Source organism: Glossina fuscipes, unplaced genomic scaffold, assembly GCF_014805625.2.
Source record: "Glossina fuscipes isolate IAEA_lab_2018 unplaced genomic scaffold, Yale_Gfus_2 115, whole genome shotgun sequence".
Taxonomy (NCBI): Eukaryota; Metazoa; Arthropoda; class Insecta; order Diptera; family Glossinidae; genus Glossina; species Glossina fuscipes.
In genome coordinates, this window is record NW_023998458.1 from 572,966 (window position 1) to 595,162 (window position 22,197).

Below are 22,197 nucleotides of genomic sequence, written 5' to 3' on the forward strand. Positions count from 1 at the left end.
AAGAGAGTTAAGTAATCGGGTTCGAAATATGTATTACTTTCGGGCAATTTATTGAAACATTATAAATATTGTATAAATTAAATATTTTGACTGCGAAATGTCATAAACGACTTCATAAAGATTATTGCTTGAAAAGTTGTTCGTTCATTCAAGCTTGATTGATTTTCTTTATAAATATTGATTGGGCAAAAAAGGACCTTCGCTTTTCTTTTTCATCATTACATCATACAAACAAACACACAAAGAAGCAGAGAGAGAGAGAGAGAGAGAGAGAGAGAGAGAGAGAGAGAGAAGAAGGGAAAATTGAAGCGAAAGTTTACCGCAATTTTTTTGAAATATCTTTTTTGACTGACATTCTTCTATTTTATACAAAAACGAAAAAAGAAAGTACATAAAAAAGTGTACTACCTTTGAATAATTTTGTATTTAACTTTGACAGATTAATGCTGTCAAAGTTGACGATTCAGATGTCATAAACGGTTCGGCTTGGTTAAGTTAAATAACAACAGCCGGATGAGTGCCATTCACCGGCCAGTAATAATAACAGTGGCAGTCGAAAAATGAAGGATAAGCGAAAGTATTAAATGCTTCATATGTACCTAATGAAAACACGCAGCCAAACAAACAAACAAAGGAGCAAGCACTCAAACAGCAGGATTACAGCCAAAATGATTGCTTATCGTTGTCATCTTTAATGATGCGATCAACAAATGTATTTGTTATGTTCATTACAAATATATACATGAAAGGGTGTCGCTATCAAGCCAGTAACAATAAAAAGTCGTCATAATCATCATAATCATCATAATAATTATCATTAAATATGAGTTGATGAAAACCAAATATTTTCAAAATATTTTATGTGAGTACACCGTTGTGCATGCGGGCACTTTGCTGGTTATGGCTTATTGGCATTAATGTAAGCAATTGTCAAAGGATTTATTAATGTCTCTTTTTCTACATCATAAAGCATTAAGTCAGATACTAAACAAAACTTTTTAGGGTGTCTTACTTAATAAACTTTTTTCTAACCAAAAGAAGAAGAAAAACATTTTCCTTCGAAGCCAATTACCGAAAAGAGGAAGCGTGCTATGTTCATTAACTCGGTTATCGAAGACTTTTTATATATATGTATGTGAGTATGTCTTTGATAACCTCAGCGGACCATTTTAACTAGTGAGTTTCCAAAGTTTGAAAAAGGAGAAACTGAAAGTTAAAGCAAAATTCTGCACAAATATACTAACAATTATTAGGCGACTGAAGAACCGCAGAAGGGAAAACGATAGCCCACGTTTTGCATAAGTGGTTTTTTTTAAATCCTATTATTTATGTCCCGCCATTTTGCTGCTCGCTCACTGTTGAAGTTCCACATGCCGTAAAAATTGATCTTGATTAGTAGGGTATACGTACACTCTTGGTTCAAGGTTGTGATGTACGTAGAAGACCGTTCGTAATCAGCTACGATCTAAAGGAGATTTGCAGAGCAGACGAGTAGGCATACTTGGCCCTTAACGGACGCGTAGTTCTTAATGGTTCACATGCGCCATTTTTTCTTCTACGTCGTCACCTATACGCATACAAACACTTGCTTTAAAATACCTAAAAGGATCTCCTTAATTTGCTCACACATACCCATCACCAAAGTAACTCAAATTAGAAGATCCGAAGACGAAGCAAGTAATAACCCTGAAGCGATAGATCTCAGTCGTGGACATATCTATAATCCGATTTAATTAAGTTGAAAATCTGAAGAAGAGCGTTTTGCCCTGCGTGTTTGCTTGTACTTAGTCCAACATGTCCGCCTTTATACTTTCTTCGCTCTTAGTCTAGCACCTATAGAAATAAAATAACTTAACAGGACACTTATGATCTTTTCTTTATCAAGCATGCAAGCGAGCCAATGGATACAAAAAGAACTTAAGCAAGAAGGGAAGTAGAAAAACTACACTCGTTAGTCCCAGCCAGATCAGTCCGAGATGTTAAAATGGTTTCCAACTTGTTGCTGGTTTTTCGAGGTTCATGAAAGTGCATCTTCTCTTGGCTCATTTGCCTCTGCCGTGAGCTTAATTAAATTTGAAACATGTTCTCTGTAGCTATCTTGTATGACTGAAGCAAGTTCACGAAAAAAGAGAAACTTTGCCGTAGAATCATTGGAATTTTAGCAGAGCTCGAGATTCACTATCTGCAAGGCTCAATAATTTCCCATAAACAATAATTTTAGGCCTCGATTGGCCTTTTCATCTGATCTGAGATCAGTAGGCTTTTTATGTTTGAAAAAAGTTTTTTAAGCGAACCATTTACGCACAAATCCAGACATTTCTGCTCAAAAAATACTCTCTTTCAAAGTCTGTAAAATATGCCACGTCTTTCTTTATAGCCAACAATATATTATGAGAAGCATAGTAGCAGGCATCAGTATCTACTAAACTCATTCAAATGTTCTACACTGCTTTTGTTATCACTTTAGTGACAAAAAAATGCTCTTCCAAAAAGGACATGTTCACCTACTCAAGAAGGCCTATGAAAGGAGCCAAGTTGATGACTTCTGATCAATAATATCGAATCCACCGTTGACTTTGACTCCTCGTTATTATTAATCAGCAGATGAATTTGATTGGCCGCTGGTTCACTCTGGTACTCTTTTAAGCGGAAAAGTTCTTGAAATGTTCATTTTCGTAAGAAGAAGAGCTATGAACTAGATTAACTAGATTATCAATTCCAACCAATACCAATGCAAAGAAGACAAGAAAATTATTCTGTCCTCTGGTTTACTTATTTTTATTTTTTCCTTAAGTGAAAGGCATTCAAAATTTGTTGCTCTAGCACATCTTTTTTTTTTTTTTTTGATTATCGGCATAACCAAGCAATTGCTGTTGTTGTTATACAATTTTGCTATTTACATATTTACTGTCAGCAGATTGATTGATATTAACGGATCTGACATTTTGGATGAGATTTGATTGCCAATAACTACATACGGTTATCATATAAAACTTAAATGCAAGAGTATTTAGTATTTTTATAAATTGCCACCCCGATGGCTTTAATTACATACATGCGCCCATAATATGTGATGAAATTTTTCGAAAGTTTATTTTATCATTCATGGAAAACAAACGAGAAGTAATTCATGCCTTTCAGTCCAATCTGTCGTGCAGTCAACTAACCAAAGAAATTTTAAAGGCATAATTAATCTTTCAATATTACTTACCATTATCTGCAATGAGACAAGACAAAAATTGTTTTTAATGTTAATTTAAATTTCCATTTTTTTGTTTAATATTTTAATGGTTGATCATAATGGCTACTACTTTTTTCCATGTAATCCCAAGCTTCTTCTTCACGTTCAATTGAATCGCTTTCTAAGCCTATGTTTATAAATGCAGTTGGGAATGCTGGCTTAGCTCACTTTGAGTGTAATACGATATTTGACGCATTTTTGCAAGTAAAAACACTATAGTGGGACATTGCCCACCATTAAATACCTTACACCACTTTGCTTAATACAATTATTCATATAACGACTTTTCCAAATAACCTCTTATGTGGGAAGTTAGGGTGGAAAATGCAGTTCCACCTAACCTATTTTCGATGGTGGTCGTTCTTGAGTAAAAACACGTCAGTGTGTGTCCATTTGTATCAAAGAAATAGAAGAAAGCAAGGTTGACAGAAGGGCAGACAAACTGAGAACGATCCAAAGAATGATTAGGTGGGTCTGCTTCAAGTCTCTCTGGATGATACATACATCCGCCTCAACTTAATATTTGATGTAGGGTATAAGAAGCAAGAGTACATTGGATTTAACAGAAATTTTTACTTTATTTCAAAAATAACGCAACTAAAAGCTAAAAATGATACAATGATGGAACCCGTGCAAAAAATATATAGAGGGTAAAGAGGAAAGGATAATGATAGGGAATGCATGGAGAAATTCCATGTACAATTTCTATACCTTTTGTGGAAATTTGATTTTTCGCTTGCCAGGAATAAACTTTATTCCACCCGTTGTCCGCGGGTGATCTCGTCGAACTGCTCAAGTTTCCTTTATAGATAAATTGCATTTCATGGTGTGTGGTTGTGCTATTTCTTAGAGACCTTCCCGATTAGCGTTTCACTGGTTTACCTAGTTGCACTAATTCAAACACGGACCACCCTTAATGTAAGCGTATGCACCATTGGTTGGTATAATTCACTTTATTTATCTGCATGGCCCAATACTTAATAGATGCATTAAAGACAGATTTCTTACTGGTATTATAGTCAAAGCCTGTGAATGAACGTAAAGGCAGACGACGTTATCTAAACGCAAAAGCAAGAAGCCTATTCATCCTTCTGTTGCCCGGAATTACTCTTAGCAGATTCGTGTTCGGACCTCATTCTTCTTTTGCAACTACTAATTATCATTTGCTTAATAGTTAGATAATTCATGCTACAATCTATTCCTCCCTTAATGTGGTTAGCACTCAGTGGAGGGTGTTAAGTCAAATCGATAATACAACTTTGGACTTTTACACGATCCTATTTAATTCTTCCTAATTGATTGACGAGCAGCTTCATTTTCAAATGAAATCAAGTATATACTGTCTCGCCGTTGATCCGTTGATCATGCTTGCAATAAGCAGAGAATAATAAGACAAAAGCACATTTACAGATAAGTGATATCGCTAAAAATACCAAACACCAAAGAAAAGTGTACCTGAAGAATAGTGACACCAAAGCAGACGATAGCAGTGGATAGTAGTGGGACTGTAAAGACTAGCAGGAAATTGCAACACATTGCTTTTGAGTGATGCTATGCGCTAAGTGTTGCAAGAATAAAGAAAGCCTAAGATATTAGCAAAAATACTGGCAGTGTTGTAACATATGCCAAATAAATAAGCCAACAACATAAGAACATAACGTTAAAGCATTACACTGAAATAGTGTAAATAATGCGGTAAGCATCAAAAGCAGTAATAAACAGTATTTCATCTGTTATAGAACGGGAGACTTATAGAATCAAAATATTCAAGCGGTCACTTCTGTAACATCTGAACAAAGAAGAACACAGAGGAAGCAGCAGGAGTAATAATGACAGGAACGTCATCTATGACAGAAGGGGACATCTAAAGAATAAAAACAGATTCGTGCCAATCGTACGGAATCAGAAATCGATCGCTATCGTCATTATTTCTCGTGGAATGGAAATGAAGAAAAAAAAGCCGTAGCAGAAGTAGTGAGTGGAAAAAGCAAGAGTAGCGATGAACGCCGCTACAGCAGTGAAGCAGTGGTCAACCAAGGAAACGGGATTAGAGCACCCAATCGCATCGAAAGCGAAGCCGATAATCAAAGTCATTATGTATATTGGAATAGTAACTACGATTCAACACTAATGTCTTTTCTAAATAAAATGAATTAATGAATTGTGATAGCTTCTCTAGAAGAGTATGATGAAATTAGAAGCAATCTCCGTGTAATTGATATTACAATTATACAATTTTCTCGAACTTTTTTTTTTTTCTTTAAATGCCTTTCGTTGCAATTCTAATAAAATGATCCTTACACAGACACATAATTCACTTTGTTGAAGCAATGACTTGTGATAAAAGCATAATAAATTCCTTGCAAATTAAGTATAAAAAAAGTAAAAAAAGTTAACTAAATTTCAGCAGGAAAAAATGTAATTCGTTTTTTTTTGCTTTCACAATAAAAACTCACAAGAATACAAATTATTATCTCTGAAAACCACAAAATGGAGTCTGTCGCACTCAATACGCATACTCGTCTTTGTTAAAGCTACGACGTATGAGAAGAGAAAACCAATACACAAATGTGTGCATTTATACAAAAATGAAGTAAAGAAAAAAAAAAAAAAAAAATTTGAATTTTTAAATTAGTTTTGTTGACTTTTTTCTTTTACAATTTGTATTTTGTTGTTGTACAGGAATGTAAATAAGAATAGTCGTTTGGAATGTTAATGCAGAAGAAAGCCAAGAAAGACAATTTATACGGTTCAACACGAATACATTGCTGCCTAATATTGTTTTATAACGAAAAGCGCTGGCAAATAGAATCTACATCCAGAATACAAGGACACAATACGATCCACCTTTAGAGGTAAGTACCAGCTACATCTTTGCACATGTCGTTCAACTAATTGCCACGTGATGTTGGCCGTCAAGATATCTAAAGTCATCACCTAAACTTTACATGGCTTCGGCTTTAATGTTCACACAGTTCCAAATGTTCGACAAGTGTCATCGACAAACTTCATCTAAGCAGGGAGAGTCGCCGTAAAGATGTCTATTGAGGTAAAACATATGAGTTATATTTACTGTAAATAATTTAGATCGCCTGCTTTACCTCGCCCTGGAGAGTTGATCATAAAAGTATTCAAAATTTATTACCCAATTTTTGGACCCATCCAAATAGGCGATCATTGTTGCATGTTACGGTATTGGTGGCAAAGAGGGCTCGAATATTTTCGATCACCGTCAAACTTTGTCTAAATATGAACCGTGAAAGGTCCCAGGAGTTCTGCTCAAAACATCGATTCGTCTTTATTAGTTTACTTAGTTGGTTTTTCTTCTTCATGAAAGAACTACGTTCATTATAGAGACCTGCGGACACTCTCAGTTAAGTGAATGCAATGCTAATTAGTTATGGTGTTGAGTCCATCAAGCTGGTTTTCAATAGTTCCAATCAGCAGCGTCGAAGCTAATCTTATCTAACTACGTATCAGGAAGCTCTCAGAATTTCATCTTATACGGCACATCTTTATATAATCTCATGCGATTACAACATCGTTGATCTACGGTTGTAGTAAAAAATTTAAATAGTCATGGATCGTAAACGAAGTGAGAAAAATTGTTACTCAGTCTAAGTACTTTCACGAATTACCTGATCGCAACATTATTCAGACATAAATGACAAACAGGTTTTAAATTGTTCGGAAATTGTCCTCTTGCTAGCTTTATCTAATCGGACAGATGCGATACTGAAGACGTCTAGGTTCCAGAGAAGGTCTGCTATAAGCTGTAGGCAAATAATTATTGGATCATATACGCGCACCATAAAATTGATGAGCGAATACCTATTAAAATCCCATATTATTCCTTAATACGTTATAGACAAAATGATATTCTATCCTTGCAGCTTAGTGCTCCTTCGACTCAACATCCAAATATTTGTCACTTGATGTAATGGAACTGAACCGTGATATAGGTAAAATACTACAAGCATACACTTTCAGCATAGTTTCGTTAAAATACTTAAGGGGAAGGCAGATAAGTCATAACATTCAATGAATGACTTGAAAGAAGCGCTTGCGGAGATAATAAGAAAGCAATCGTGGGCGATTCTGCGAATCGATTTAGCTGAATATATAAACCTGTAAATGAGAAACATTGAAAACCAAGTGTATTGTTCTAGATATTGTGCAATTTTGGAGCCACATTTCCCTTTCAGCAATAATGCAAAAAGGGAGACGAACCGTCTGCAAGACGGTGCATGAGAATTGTCTAATTTGCATTTTCATGCTTTACGATCAATTAACAAACTTAATATACTCTGTGTAGTGGCTGCAAAAAAAATGGAAAAACGTGTCGGAAAAAACCTTAAATGAAAGCTAAAGCAATATCTATTATAAAGGTAAATATGTAGCAGAAACTTCCAAGTGATTTGAAAAGACATCTTCGAAGAGATTGTCAGTGAAAGACTATATAAAAATAAAAAAAAAATTTGTATGTAAAAATTTGCATGTAACATATGAACCGTATAAGTATGTAAGATGCTTTGTATGCTATATACGTTTGTCGAAAGTAATTTAATTTTATGCAAAGAACTCAAAGAATTCTATCTTAGATTTAAATTAAAGTTTTCGTCATTTCTTTTTTTTTATATTTACATGCATATCACTTGTGTTGGTAAGCAAATTAAAAACGTAATTTATGATATTCCATGGGAGGAACTAAGTAATGCTTAGAGTATTCTTGGTTTTTATTAGACAACCTTAGTAAGTTTTCTACGAGCGTCAGATAACAGCTTATAAATATGTTAATTTTTTTTACTTTTTTTTTTGTTTTTTGTTTCTAAGCAAAAAAAAAAAAAATAAGAGTTGAAAGATCAAGCCATCATCGCCATCACCGCCATCACAGCCATCTCATTTCACATCGCATTATCTAAACTATGAAAAAGGAAAAACAAAAAAAATACAAAATAAAGCAAATAAGCCAAGAAGAAGAAGGAGAAGAAGAACTGCGGGGGAGAGTGGAGACATAAAGAAAGCCAATCATAATTTTTATGAAGTGGAATGTACGAAATTGCCTGACAAGAAACATTTTCACCATTTTACTTATACGTGTTGACGCATTCAAAGGATGCAAGCATCGACTATCATCCATCCCCGACTCGATTGTGCTTGAGTGTGTATGGGTGTGCGTTTGTGTTATTAGTTTCTTGTTTATTTAGTTTTCTTTTTAACTTTCCTCAAAGCCGACAAACATTTCAAATAGACCTACAAACCAACTCATAACTGTCACCATGAGTGCTGAGCTCGGTGCTTCGACAATATGTTCGCATATCGTCCCTCTCTCTCTCTCTCTCTCTCTCTCTCTCTCTCTCTCTTTCCTTCTCCCTTCCTCTTTCTGCCTCTTTGATATTAGTGCTCACATACAGTTTGTGGTCTATAATCACTACGTAATCACTGCTGTCAGAATTTGTCTGTGTGTGTGTGTGTAAATTTGTATATCCTCTTGTAAACACATATTATCACTACTCTACCTTCTTTTCATGGCTACAAAAAAAAAAAAAAAAACAAAGTGCGCATAACAAGAGTTAGAGCTAATTTTAATATTTTCCGTGACTTGAAAATCTTTGGATTTTTATTTTATATTTTTTTTCTTTTACTTTACGTATCTTATCCACAATATTGTTGTTGCCTTGTTGTTGTCTTGTTTTTTTTTTTTTTTAATATTCTTTATACGGTGAGATGTCTTTGACGCCATATTACAAAACTCGCCGAAAACAGATAAACACTGGCCGGTATGTGCTTCCCCATCGTCTTCATGCATAAAAGGTTACTCTTCGTGCTTAACGCTGATGCCAGTCAACGATTTATGATTTGAACGAGTGGCCCTCCTGTTCTTAGAACGATATCCCAGTGCTTTTTAGATAGCTTTAGCATCACTACGATAATCCTTCAACATGGAGTTCATATACTCTGCGAGAACGTTTAGAAGAGTCATGAAGCAAATGAGGGGTAACGCCTTACAAAATGTGTTTCTTGGTCCACTCTTGAAATGTAAGCGCTTTTTTCATAAACCCCACTAAGCACTTATTTCTACGTATAACAAAAATTTGAACCCAATAATAAATATAGTTGAAGATTGCCGTAAACCTTCGATAACGAAAGATCAGTATATTAAAAGGCTTTGTCTGATTTTCTATTCTTAAAGTTCTCGATGTCCTACAAATTGACATAAGAGGCTAAAATTCGGAATATTTTATTGCGAACGACCTTTATAAATACGGTTATAACATGGAACTGATTGATGCCTACAAACCTGCTTGCAATAGCTAAACGGCTGAGCCTTCCATCTTATTTTAACGTGTTTTTATTAATTAATTAGGGTGATCGGAAAGTAATTTCGTTCTTTTTTTTTAATGAAAATAAAGGACGATTTTCTTATAGGGAAAAAATAATACATCATGAAATTTAATCTCTCAGCCTTCTCAGGAATTGTTATTCGCCGGTCTGCATCAATTAATACCTTTGTTGTCTTGATAAGCTTTAGCGGGCCATGCCGAACGCGGAGTATCTTTGACATCAAAATTGTTGTTGAGTTTTGACACTGGCCTACAGTCAATACATCTGCTCCGTCCACAGTGCACAAGTTTTTTCTTTTTATCTTTTCGTTAGTTAAAAAGTAGAATGTGCCGAAAATCCTACTTTTCACTTTCTATCTTTGAACTAAAAACTAAGTCCTAACTCCTAATTCCTAACTAGAATCAGTCGATCTTTTGCAGAAGCAAGTCTTACTATATCAGCTGTCAAAATATATAATGATGAAGTGTGCAGTTGGCTGTTTAAAAACATAATTAAGTCCTTTGTTGTGAAAAGAAGGAATGCCTTTCCGAGCAACCCCATAGATTATGGCAGATATTCAGTGCGGCCCTATCCTAAGTTTAAGCATTTCCATGATGAACACGTTTTACAAAATCTTTTAAAAAGTATTTTAATGAAATAGTTCTCGAAGGATGAGCCAAGACAAACACAGCTTCTTTGGCTTTTGTATCTTAAATCACTTAAACGTTATTCGCAGTTAGATTATCTGGTAGCATGTGATGTGGCAGACCAGGTAGAAATGCCATCCTGCTGCCTTCATCGTCTTAGGGCCGGTTTTGCGAAGCGACCTTGAGAACTTGTGAATATATTTCGATTAGAGGCCATCTATTAAATCGCGAAATGCTTTCTCAGCTCGTTCTTGGACGAAAAACTGCCCTTCAGAGGAAATTTGCTTACATTTCACTGTATTTTCTTTCATTTGTATTTTCTTTACTTTTTATGTTGTTTACGTTTCGTTTGTTGTTTAGTGTTGTATTCTAATTTGCATTTATATATATTTTACTTTTTCTTTGTTGTTTGTTGTGTTGGTATGTGTTCAAAGTTAAAATATCCTGAAGCGACAAGTAATATTTGTTGACATATAAAATAGAAAAACTTGTGTGTTTGTATTATCTTTTCTTTTTCTTTTTTTTTTTTCTTGCTTTTTATACTTACGCTCATTTTCTGTTTAAGGCTTTGTATAAAGCATGTTTACGGTGGTTGTCATTCGAAGTTTTGATATTGAAATTAACCATAAAGTATTTGAATATAAAAATTTTACATTAACATAAAATTGTGACTTGAATTGGCCAAGTGTCTAAAGTAGCATAAATAGAAGATAAATGATGCTAATTGGATTTTTTCCTTTTTGGGAGCACGTGAACTCTCCAGGGAGAAAATATGAATATTGTTTTATATTCTCATTATAGTATTAGCATTTCTTTTTCAAATTAAAAAACATTCTTAAATAATACTAAGAAAGAACGGCATTTTGCTCTTAGCCTTAGCTGAAATATCAGCTTTTGCCCGTCTTACGGGTAACATAAGATATCTGTTGACTCTGCGTACAGATTGTTTCCGATTACTTTATCACTTTGCATTAGCATCATTTTGTCTTTTGTTGCGATTACTTCAAAAGTCCCTAAAGACTCTTGAGATCTATGAAAAATGAGCGAAAGAACTATCAACAATTTCAGTAGGATAGGGATAAAAAGGTAACTGTAAAAGTCCGTTTAAAGTCAAGTTAAAATGACCAAGCTGGCTAATCCTTTTATTCCCATCATCGAAGGATGAGGGGTACAATCATTTTCCTAAAACGTTTGCAACGCCTAGAAGGAAGCAGCGCCGGACCACACAAAGTATATACATTCTTGATCAGCATCAACTCCCAAATCAATTTAAGCATGTCTGTCTGTCCGCCTGAATGTCTGTATAATGTCTGTTGTAAACAGACCGCAAATTCTCCTGACCGCAAATATAAAGCTATCGACTTCAAGTTTGACGCAAACATTGGATATTCTTAAACGCAGGTTGGTATCGAACATGGCCCAAATCTGTCGAAGGACACGCCTACAGCATCAGATACACTGAGAATAACTCTCATGTTCAAAAGGAAGGAACAATTGGTCTTTTTTCTCATTATTCATAAACTATAGCAGATAGTTCTTGGCCTGAGTAGACGAGTAGGTAAGAACCGCGGGGTAATCACCTCGATAGATACACCGTAAAGTGACACACTTTCTACAACATCGAACACTGCTACAACTATGTAGTATTACTGTCGCAAGGGAACGAGCGGGAGAAATAGAGAGAGAGAGAAGCAAAACGTACAAAAACTGATAACTTGATATCGACCTGCAAGTGCGCCTCGGCAGAGGTGCTTTAGCAAATGAAGGGCCGCATTGCTTGTGCATCGCGTAGGCAAACGGACAGTGGACATTTCCAAAAATGCACATATCGATGATTGCCAAACTTTCGAGCACATTATGTTCGGGGAATGTAGTCATGTTAGATAACATATCGATCGGTCAGGAAGCCGTGAGATCAAATAAGAAAAAAAGTTAGTCTTTTTTGTTTTCCCTTTTACAAAATTTATTTACTCATCAACATAGTTTCAATCAAGAGTAATACTATCGGTCGAAGGCTTCTCTAATATATTGATGTCTTTATTTACGGGACGATCTATCAAGACGCGTAAGACACTTTCCGCATTGAACTCATCATTCAGATCACTATCCCGCAAGATTAGCAAACAGATAATGGTTAAGGCGGAATGAAATGCTGGATGGGATACTCTTTCAATCTTCAATTCATGCAATTCTACCATTGCCACTGACACGTAACACGTAACGTTCCTTTTCGATATCCTTTTAAAAAATAACTCCCTCTTGGCGAAAGGTTTGAGCAAAGTAGTGAATACACTTTTTGTTACCTTCGACATACAAGCTATCTCTTGCAACTTCACTCCCAGAAAATTGAAAATGGTTTTCAGGATTTTTCTTCATATTTCTTGGTGAAAGTCTAAACCACTCGTCTCCGTATAAATTTGTTTAAAAAGTAGCCAGCCACTGACGAGTTAACGTTTTCTATTGTGCGGGATTGTCATAACACTTTTCATTGTGTTTTGTTTCGCCAAGAAATAATATTAAACCATTAGCGGAAGTAGGGCTAGTTTGAACAGGTGTCGTTTGAACACTGCCCCTTCCTAAGCGGAATACAGAGACGTCATTTCAGGTATTATTCCCCAGATTTATTGAGCGATATGCTCTGCTGCATAAGTTTACCATTAAAAAAATAGAGAGAATCCACGGCCAGTATAAACCAAACAGAAGAACTTTTTCATTTCAATATCCCATTGAAATGTCTACGCTTAGAAATGCTAATGAAGATTTAAATTGTATCAAGTATTGAATGTCAAAATGAAAAACGGTGTAGTTCGCCCATCCATTCCGCTCTTACGGAGAAAGCAAAAAAAATCTCTCTCTAAAAGTTGCACTGCTGTGGAATGAAGTGGTGGTAGATGTCGAATGTCCCTCTGTGCAAAGCATCGCTGCTATCTTCATTTTTTTTTTTTTTTTGATCTTTTGATGTTTGCCCAGTGTTTTCACTTCTGCTATTGTCAAATGAAAAGTTTCTTAAATAAAATTGTGCGTGTTTTCAACAAACTGTTTTTTAAGGATACTAATCTAAAAAGCAATCAATACAAAGGCATATTAGAGAGATAACAAATACATATATAAGTATATATGGACTTTATGTGATATCGGGGAGTAACAAAGCAATAATGAACACTTAAGCAACTGTTACACATTTCTTGTATTATTCCTCTAAACAATATGGATAATGTCACAGTCAGCGAAATCATTTGACTTTTAAGTGTTTGACAAGTATTTGTATTTAATTTTTCTAATGCATTACCTATTATTCTCGGCAAGAGGAAGAGAGAAAAAGCATACGAGTCATAGGAGTAGTTTCAGTGTTATTTCGTTGCTTACTCTACAGTCACGTGGGCACGTGAAGCTTTATAAATAAATTTTATTATGGTCTTGCAAGGTGTGTCCCTTTATTGTGTTTTGTATAAGTGTTATATGAGTTTGAAAGCCTGTGTGGGCTCTGTTGTTCTCTATCACGGCTTAATAAAAAATTAGACCGCTTATCTAAACTTGAAACAATTTTAATATTTTTGCCTAAATTAGGCTACGGTTAAAGGCTTGGGACCTGTGACAGTTATTTGACCACAACATGCTAACAACCAATTAGTAATAAATAAAATAATTTGCATTCCGGGGCTTTGCATTGGATGGGCTTGTTTTTTTCTTTTTTTTTTTTTTTTTCCTGTAACCAAAGCAAAGCTGACTTACTTTCTAAATATTTTCTTAATTTAATTTTTATTTTATATTTTTTATTATATCCATAATCGCAAGATAGGAGGTATATTCATTTTGTCAAAACATTTGCAACAACCGTAAAGAAGCATCAGAGAAAGTAAATTATATTCTTGATCGGCATCAAAACCTAAAGCGATTTAAGCAAGCCCCTCTGTTGTTGAGTCTATGTAATATCTATGCTTAACATTCTTCTGGTCGCAAGAACAAAGCCTCGACTGCGAATTTGGCAGAATCTTGCACGCACGTTGGTATTGAGAAGTTGTTTTCTTCTTCCCTTTGCTTGTACATTTATATTCCACAGATGATACTGCAGCACCTGCACAATATGGAAGGAAACGGTCACGCTTACTCAAGATTGCAGAATGTTGAAATTTTAAGAAAGAAGGTTCGGAGGAGCTGCAAATCTTGCAAAGTACCAAATCTGAGTCATTCCAGACATGTTTATCGGTCCATCTGTCCATCTGTTTGTCAATTGCTTTGGTAAACGTTTCCATCGTCGTAAATTTAGGAATATGTACAAAAAACATGGCAATCCCGATCGATATTGACAATGACCAAAATTCGACGGAGTGCACGCTTCCAGTGCGATATAAATTAAGAAAATCTCGCCTTTGCCCTTTTACACATAAACCGCCCATTAGACATAAGCCGCAACAGAAAGACGACATAAATTTTCACTTTTATCCAACGAATATTGAAAGAATCAGCCACACCCCCTCAATATTATATATTATGTAAATTTAGTTTCTGCCTTTTTTGTTAGTCTTCTTTGCGTTAGTGCAGTGGTGGGCAGAAATGATTCGGTCGAAGCCGAATTTAATTTTCTTCTTCGTAAAAGAAGAAAAACACTCGCGCTGGTATGCATAGGTGAAGTGAATATCTTACTATTTGTTTTACGTTTATGCTAATTTGCTAAAGTAATTGGTGGCTGCGACCCGAGCTGTAAACGGAAACAGCAAGTAGAACATAAAGCTTTATATTAACTACTTAAATGGGTGTTTTTCTCCATAGGGTATCTTCTTCTTCCCACGTGACTAAACTTAAATTTTATTACCAAAAAATGTTAATTATTTTCAGTTTATTTCTCTTTAGCACACGCTCCGCATGCTTTTAATGTTCACTTCACTTGTGTTCATTGTCCCTTTTATTTTCCCGTCATTATTCAATTATGTTCGTGGCCTTTTAAAGTAAAAGGAAAACAAAAATTTTCTTTTCTAATTCGTTATCAACATCAAAATGAAATTAGTTGTCTTAGTTTGTCTCTACTGTCATTATTTGCCGCAAACTAGGGTAGACTGGACATGGACACTGGACATGGCTGGCATGTGACAGTGGCCCAACCTTTAAATGTTTTGCTTCTCTTTTTTTCTTTTTTTTTTCTTTTTTTTCTTTCTTTTTATTTAGCTATTGTTTCATACATAACCTATCAGTGCTTTTTGACACCAGTATTAATTTGTTTTCCGTCTACTCTCTTTTGTTGTTGTTGCAAATAATAAAAAGAAAAGAAAATTTAATTGATTTTATTGCACTTACAATTAATAGGATTTTTATCTTAAAAAGTACATGGTCCTAAAGGTACTTGTGAACATAATATTCTTTGATAAGCTTTAAGCTAAGAAACTAAGTAAATAGAAGAGTTACATAGTTAGACTTAGCCTTGCGGAGAAGTCTCAGCATTTTTTATTTTAAAAATATCCTTAGGTCGATCCCTGCAACGATGGCTTAACACCACCTATCCGGAGAGCATAAAAGGCAAGAATATGTCACTTTCCCTCCCCGCTTTCGGTCCAGCACCTTATTTATTCATAAATAAGGTTTAGAATAACGTATCGAAAACTCTCATGCTACTTCCATTCAAAATTGCATTATTAACGGAACGTTTCGAGAAACAGAGAGGATGTTCCAAGAAGTAGTTCTTTTAAGGTAATAAACGTTTTTCTATATGTTTGACAACATGAAAAACATGTGAGTGAAGTTATTCCTCAAAGGGAAATAGCAGCTGAGTAGGGGCACATTACACATTAGACATAATGATGTATTCATAAAAAGATGTTTAGCAATGCGCATCGAACCCGCGTCTTCCGGCTGAGTGTCGGACGTTGTAATTACTGGAGTACAGGGCAACCGCTGTTTGGCTGTCGTTGGTGAACACACAACTAACTTCATCATATAATTCAACTATGAGGAAAAAAATTGGAAAAATACCACAACCAATAAGCATTAATTTAAGGTAAAAGAATTCATAACCTGACAGTAGAGAGAGAAAAATTAAACAACAACAAAAAAAAGTGTTTAACATTACAGCCGAGAAGATGGACCAGTAAGTACCTTACACAACATCGCCCTATATAGTCATTTACTCATTTTGATAATAACATACATTGTTTTCCTGCAACGGCATATTTTCATGAAAGTCCGCAAATTGGCGAATGCTCGAAACATTACATGGCGTGATCCAAATTTAGCAAACTTAATTTACTTCTTCAAAATATTATTACTCCTCAGTTTTCATCATAAAAAACTGGAAATTACACTGTACTTCAGAGTAGCAATGGGGATTCTCTTTTTCCCTGGGGGGTCCACAATCGACTGAATTTTATTGCCGATGGTTGTAGGCAACCTGTCTTATTAAGGCTTCACGCCAGGTGCAGACGTTAAACCCCTACAGAAATCTGTCTCTCCATATAGCCCGGAGACAATGCGATTTTGCACTGCCTTAAGGATAAGGAGGGCATTGTCGTTGCTGCCAACTGAGTGATGATGAAGTAGAGATTAAAGGAACGTGTCCGTGTCTTATGGCAATCCCGTTGGGAAAACAGTTCGAATGGATTTTAGGTTTAGGCTTCATCTGGAGTTTCTGCTTACAGGCCACGCATCGCTTAAGGTATTCCTGCATAAGAGAGTCTGGAACTGAGGTTTGCTTATGCGCATGTCTGAAGATTGATTGTACGTTTGCTTCAAGTACTCGGATCTCAGTGACTAGGGAGCAATGGGTATACGGCCAGCTTTGACTTCAGTCCGGTCCTCTCTACTTCTGAAACGGTGACAGCATTGGGGCCATATGCTTCCCAAGCATTCATTAGAGGCAGCGCTGAGAGGCGTGATTTGCACAACTCTGTCTGCTCCTTGTCCGTGGTCCTCATACACTTGACAACGGCTAAATAGCAGTTGGTTAAGGGCTGCATGGAGCTGTTAAGTCTTACCGTACCGGAGAGCGAGATTATGTGCTTAGAAACTACAAAAAAAAGACCTTTTACTCCAGTTCGGATATATGATGAGGATTTTTTAATGAAAACACTTCTAGGATTGCGCGAGTGGTTTGAAATTCTCTTTCATTTTTAACCCATTAATACTTTTTACCATCGCTGCATGAACAGTCTAGTAAACGACAACATTTCGAATCTAAAGCGTTTGATATCAAGCCGTCCAAAGAACCATTTTTGTTTGGTGTTTCTTCCATTTATTGACAGCTGAATTCGTTTTTTAAATATAGGATAAGAAAATAACCGAACCTGACGAAGACTATAATAGTAATAGGATTAAGAGCAATAGGATTTCTAACGACGCCATTTGTTCATTGCGGCCTGAGTTAGAAGGCTTTTCCTTTATTGGCATATTTCTAAATATGTATAGAAGTCGGGTCTGTAGACGATAACCTATTAAGTTTTTCTTCCATCCCTGCAAGCCCGTTATGAATCGGAAAAGCGGAAAATACGGGTATTTTTTCCGAATAAATAAAAATCAAATGAAATGCCTTTAATAAGAAGGCTACGGCAATATATAATATAACGAAATGTAAATAAGTAATCGAAAAACTAGAAAAACGAAGTGTGCATGAGCCTTCCGGTGGAATATACTTTTCTGGTCGTACAATATACTTTTCTGGTCGTATGGAAATATGGTGGATCAAATGTTCAGCCAAATTAATATTATATGATATTTTAAAGGCCTTCAATTCAATTCTCATAAATTTGAAGGGGGATTTTTCCAACTCATGCAAAGATGTAAAGTGTCTTTACAAATTGTTGTCTTTACAATTGTTGAACATCCTGGTCATGATTCACGTCTTCATGGTCATATTTGAAGCGCATGATCAACTCATAGACTCTGCTATGGGCTAAAAGTTCTTCGATATCAATTTGCTCCTTCAATAGCAGCATTTTGCCTCTTCTTTTATCTGAGTTTTGCAACGATAAGCTATAGACACTCTGCCTTTCGCAGCGAAGTGACTCGGCTTCTAAATGCTCAATTGGTATGAACGCCAAGGCTGCTTTAGAAAGTGCTATTTTGAGAAAGGACTGTTGCGCTTAGGTCGCGCTATGCATAAAAGTGTAAGGATACAGTGCGATAGCGAAAACCAAAACTGAGATAGCGATTGACATAAACAACGTCCTTGCGGACCTTAGAAGTATGCGAAAAAAGATTGCGGCAATAGCTTGTATCTTTACGTATTACGGAGTACATATTGCGTGCAAACGTAAGTGATAATCAAAGACGTAAACCATTTTGAGGCAGAGGCCAAACATATAAGTGATAATCAAAAACACTAACCATATATATTATGAAGGCGTTTATGGAATGCTCCAAGCCGTTTAAGCGGTATCGTGTTGTGTCGGTAATGACACCTTTTGTCATCTGTTTTGCAAGTGTGTTTGTTTGGCCAAGCATACGCTTACACAATATCCTTGTAGCTGTAGTTTGCCAGCATTTTCAGGAAAAGCATAAATCGCTAAAACAGCAGCTTGCTTACTAAAATCTCTGCTAACCTAATATATGTGTGTGTGTATCAGAAAATTTCATACGTACTCATACACATATGTATGTTTGCATGTGTGCGTAAATGTACGCTTATTGCAGATGCCCTTACTTCAAGTGCACGAATTACTAAAGGATTTGTTTTGTAAGTACGAACGTTTTCGCTTCTAACCCTTATTGCTCGCAGGAATGCTCTAAATTCAACGTACCTTAACTAACCTACAATGTAACTACATTGTAGTAATTCATCTGGCGATTATTTCTGCTGGCCTAGTATACTAAGGTTGTTCTTAGTTACGACACGAAGTTACATGAAGGCCATTGAAGGACAAAAAAAAAAAATGTGTTTTTCTTTTTTTGTTTTGTTATGTCCCTGCGACACAGTAACAAGAGTTTCATTAAATAAAGACAATATGAAAAATATGGTTAATTTATAGCTGAATGCTTTTCCTGCTTGAGTGGAAGTGTTCACGAGGGCAGTTACGTATACGAGAAAACAAGCGAACAATGTGCAAGAGAGAAATAGAGAGCAAGAAGGAATTGTTTATGTGCGGCGTGTGTTCGCCCTCTACACAAACCGCAATTCTTTAGAAAAGAGAAATGCATTTTATAGTGCTGTGAGAGTAACACACCCCTTGAATGTTTTTGTTATTTTCTGCGTAAATTTTTCCCAACATTTGCTTGCAATAAATTCTGTTTGCCTAGTAGTTCTTGGGCGTTACCTTAAAAAGGTTTACATTCCTGATGGACACGTGTCTTAAAGTGCACTTCAAACGTTACTCGAAACGAGATTCTTTCTCTTTGCATTAATTTAGTGTCACATAATAATTGAATAAAGTGGGTAGAGTCGAGGCATTTCTTTTATCCAATAAATGTTAATATCTTAAGTTTATGCTATTATTTTAAAGCGTTAAAATGTGTTTATTATTAAAAAACCACCCAATTTGGGTGGGTATAAAGGCTTCGACTATAAACCCACAGTTTCTACAATAAAAAAGGGCAATGTGAGGAAAACAAAACCATCCCTAAAATACTTGCTAGCTACTGTGACTGTTACTGCTAGCACTACCTGGCAAATGTAAAAAAATGTGAAATTTTCATTAATTTCCCCTTACTGCGCTGTTGCTTCGCATATATATATATATACAATACATTTCCTTGAATTAGTGGGCATCCAAGTTTCGATCTAAGATTCAAATAAATGGAGCATGAAAAGCCCAGCCAAATGTAACGGTGAACGAGCGTATTTTACACGCGAGGGAAAGTATTTAGCTCTCACCACAGAAAATCTTTTCGAACGCCGTCCTTCATTGGTAATTGGAGACAGGGTTAAAGCCGCTATCCCCTGGGCCGAAGGCGAAAATGCCGAACGGAAATATGTAGGAGTGATTCACGAAGTGCTCCGCAATCGAACTCTAATTAGATTCGATTACAACTTTCAACAAAGTTATAATTACGTAGATTGTCGTTTAGAATTTTACTTCCCGCGTTATGAGTTCCGTAAACAACATTACGCCATCTCACGAGCGGCTGAAAATTTGGGCGAACAGTTCTTGTTTCCCTCCCGAGTACAGACGCGTGAATGCCCACAATTAGATATACACCTAAATGATGAGGGAAACCTCTTGTTACACCGGTGTCGCCGGTGTGAATGGCACAATTACATACTAAACTCCGAACAGAAAAGAGCGGTAGCGAATATACTACGAGGAGAAATTCGCAACATGCCACACACGTGATTTTCGGATCCCCCGGCTCAGGAAAAACTGTAACCCTAGTGGAGAGCATTTTGCAAATATTTAGATTGGTACCCGGTGCACGTCTGCTTGTAGGAACACCATCCAATAGTTGTTCTGATGTAATAACGACGCGTTTGATCGAAAGCGGCGTACTCAAAATGGATGATCTTACACGTCTAGTATCCCACAAGGAGATCAAATAAGGACTTATACCAGAGCATTTAATGCCGTTTTGCGCAGCAGGCAACAAATCCTGGGATACTGGGCTAAAGTACCCCTCCCAAGATGATATGATTGTGACTGAATCCGGAATCAAACTAAAATGCCAAGTGAAGTATTTAGGGCGCCATCGAGTAACAATTGGTAGTTGTGCTACCATAGGGAACCTTTTGCAAATGGGCTTTCGACCCAATCATTATACGCATGTAATAATAATCGATGAAGCCGGCCAGTGCACAGAACCAGAAATTATGGTTGCTGTTGCTCAAATATCAAAAGAACATGGCCAGGTAATCATTGCTGGAGATCCCCATCACTTGCAAGCAGTCGTCATAAACGAATATGCTCGTGGACGCGGTCTTCCGCTATCATTTTTGGAGAGAATTCTTTCGCGTGCTCCATACTTAAGGAATATTGGTAGATTTCCATTTTCCGGTTTTTTTGGCCCCCGCGTGGTTGTGAGATTACTCTACAATTACCGGACGTTGTCGTCAAGATTGAATCTTTCTAACGAACTGTCGCTACCAATGATAAGCGAAGGGAATTCTCGAGAAGCTAAAATGCTGAGACAACTTGATGATATACTGCCACAATCTCCAGTTCAAGCCAAAACACATGGCGTATTCTTCTGCGGAATGCGTAGTGCAGATATGCAGGGAGAAGATTCGCCGTCGTGGTATAATCTGAAACAAGTTAAGCATTTGCGAAAACTTTTTGTTGATGTCGACGTAGCGATGCCTAAAATTGGTTCTGTAGAGGAATTCCAAGGACAGGTATAAATTTCATAAACTTACACTAAATTGAATTAATTGACTTAATTACTAATGTTGTTTTCGTTTGTTTTTTTTTTTTAGGAACGGGGTATCATATTAATCTCAACAGTGAGATCAAGCAAGGAGCATATACCTAGTGATTTGCGACATGGATTAGAATTCATCCATAACAGCAAACTAAGTAACCTCGCGATATCTCGATATTACAATGTCCTTCTCAATTATCAATCGATCAATTGAATCGCTCGCTTGATCGATCCTTGGCCTCGTTATCTGATTGTAATATACGGTAACCCCGACCTATTCGTTTTGGATGCTCGTTGTCGTAACATTCTGAAGTACTGCGTCGACAATGATGCCTACTTTGGTTGTGATTTGCCGGAAATTGTCTGACTTGAATTACTTTTAATAATTTATTTTCTTTAAGAATTTCCACATTCTTCCAATTATCGATACTGTTATTATTGAACCACAACTCTTCGTGCCGTACTAAATTATTTATATTGTCTTTCTATATTTATATTATTCTCAAATTCTTACCGTTTTTGATGCAATGTTGCCTTTGTTGGATGTTATACAATTAAACAAAAAGAATAAGAATTTGCACAGAGTTGCTTGCAATTAATTAATTAATTTTAAATATAAATATATAATATAAGCATCGTCTAGTTGGAGCTTATAGCAACAAACGCATTTTCAATCGCTTTGACCAAACTGGCCTTTCCTGTTGCTATAGATTA

At 36.1% G+C, this 22,197-nt stretch overlaps 1 pseudogene; it reads left to right on the plus strand.

Annotated features, from left to right (window-relative positions):
• Nucleotides 1–19,934: 19,934 nt before the first annotated feature.
• On the plus strand, nucleotides 19,935–21,892 carry LOC119640160 (annotated as a pseudogene).
• Nucleotides 21,893–22,197: the final 305 nt, after the last annotated feature.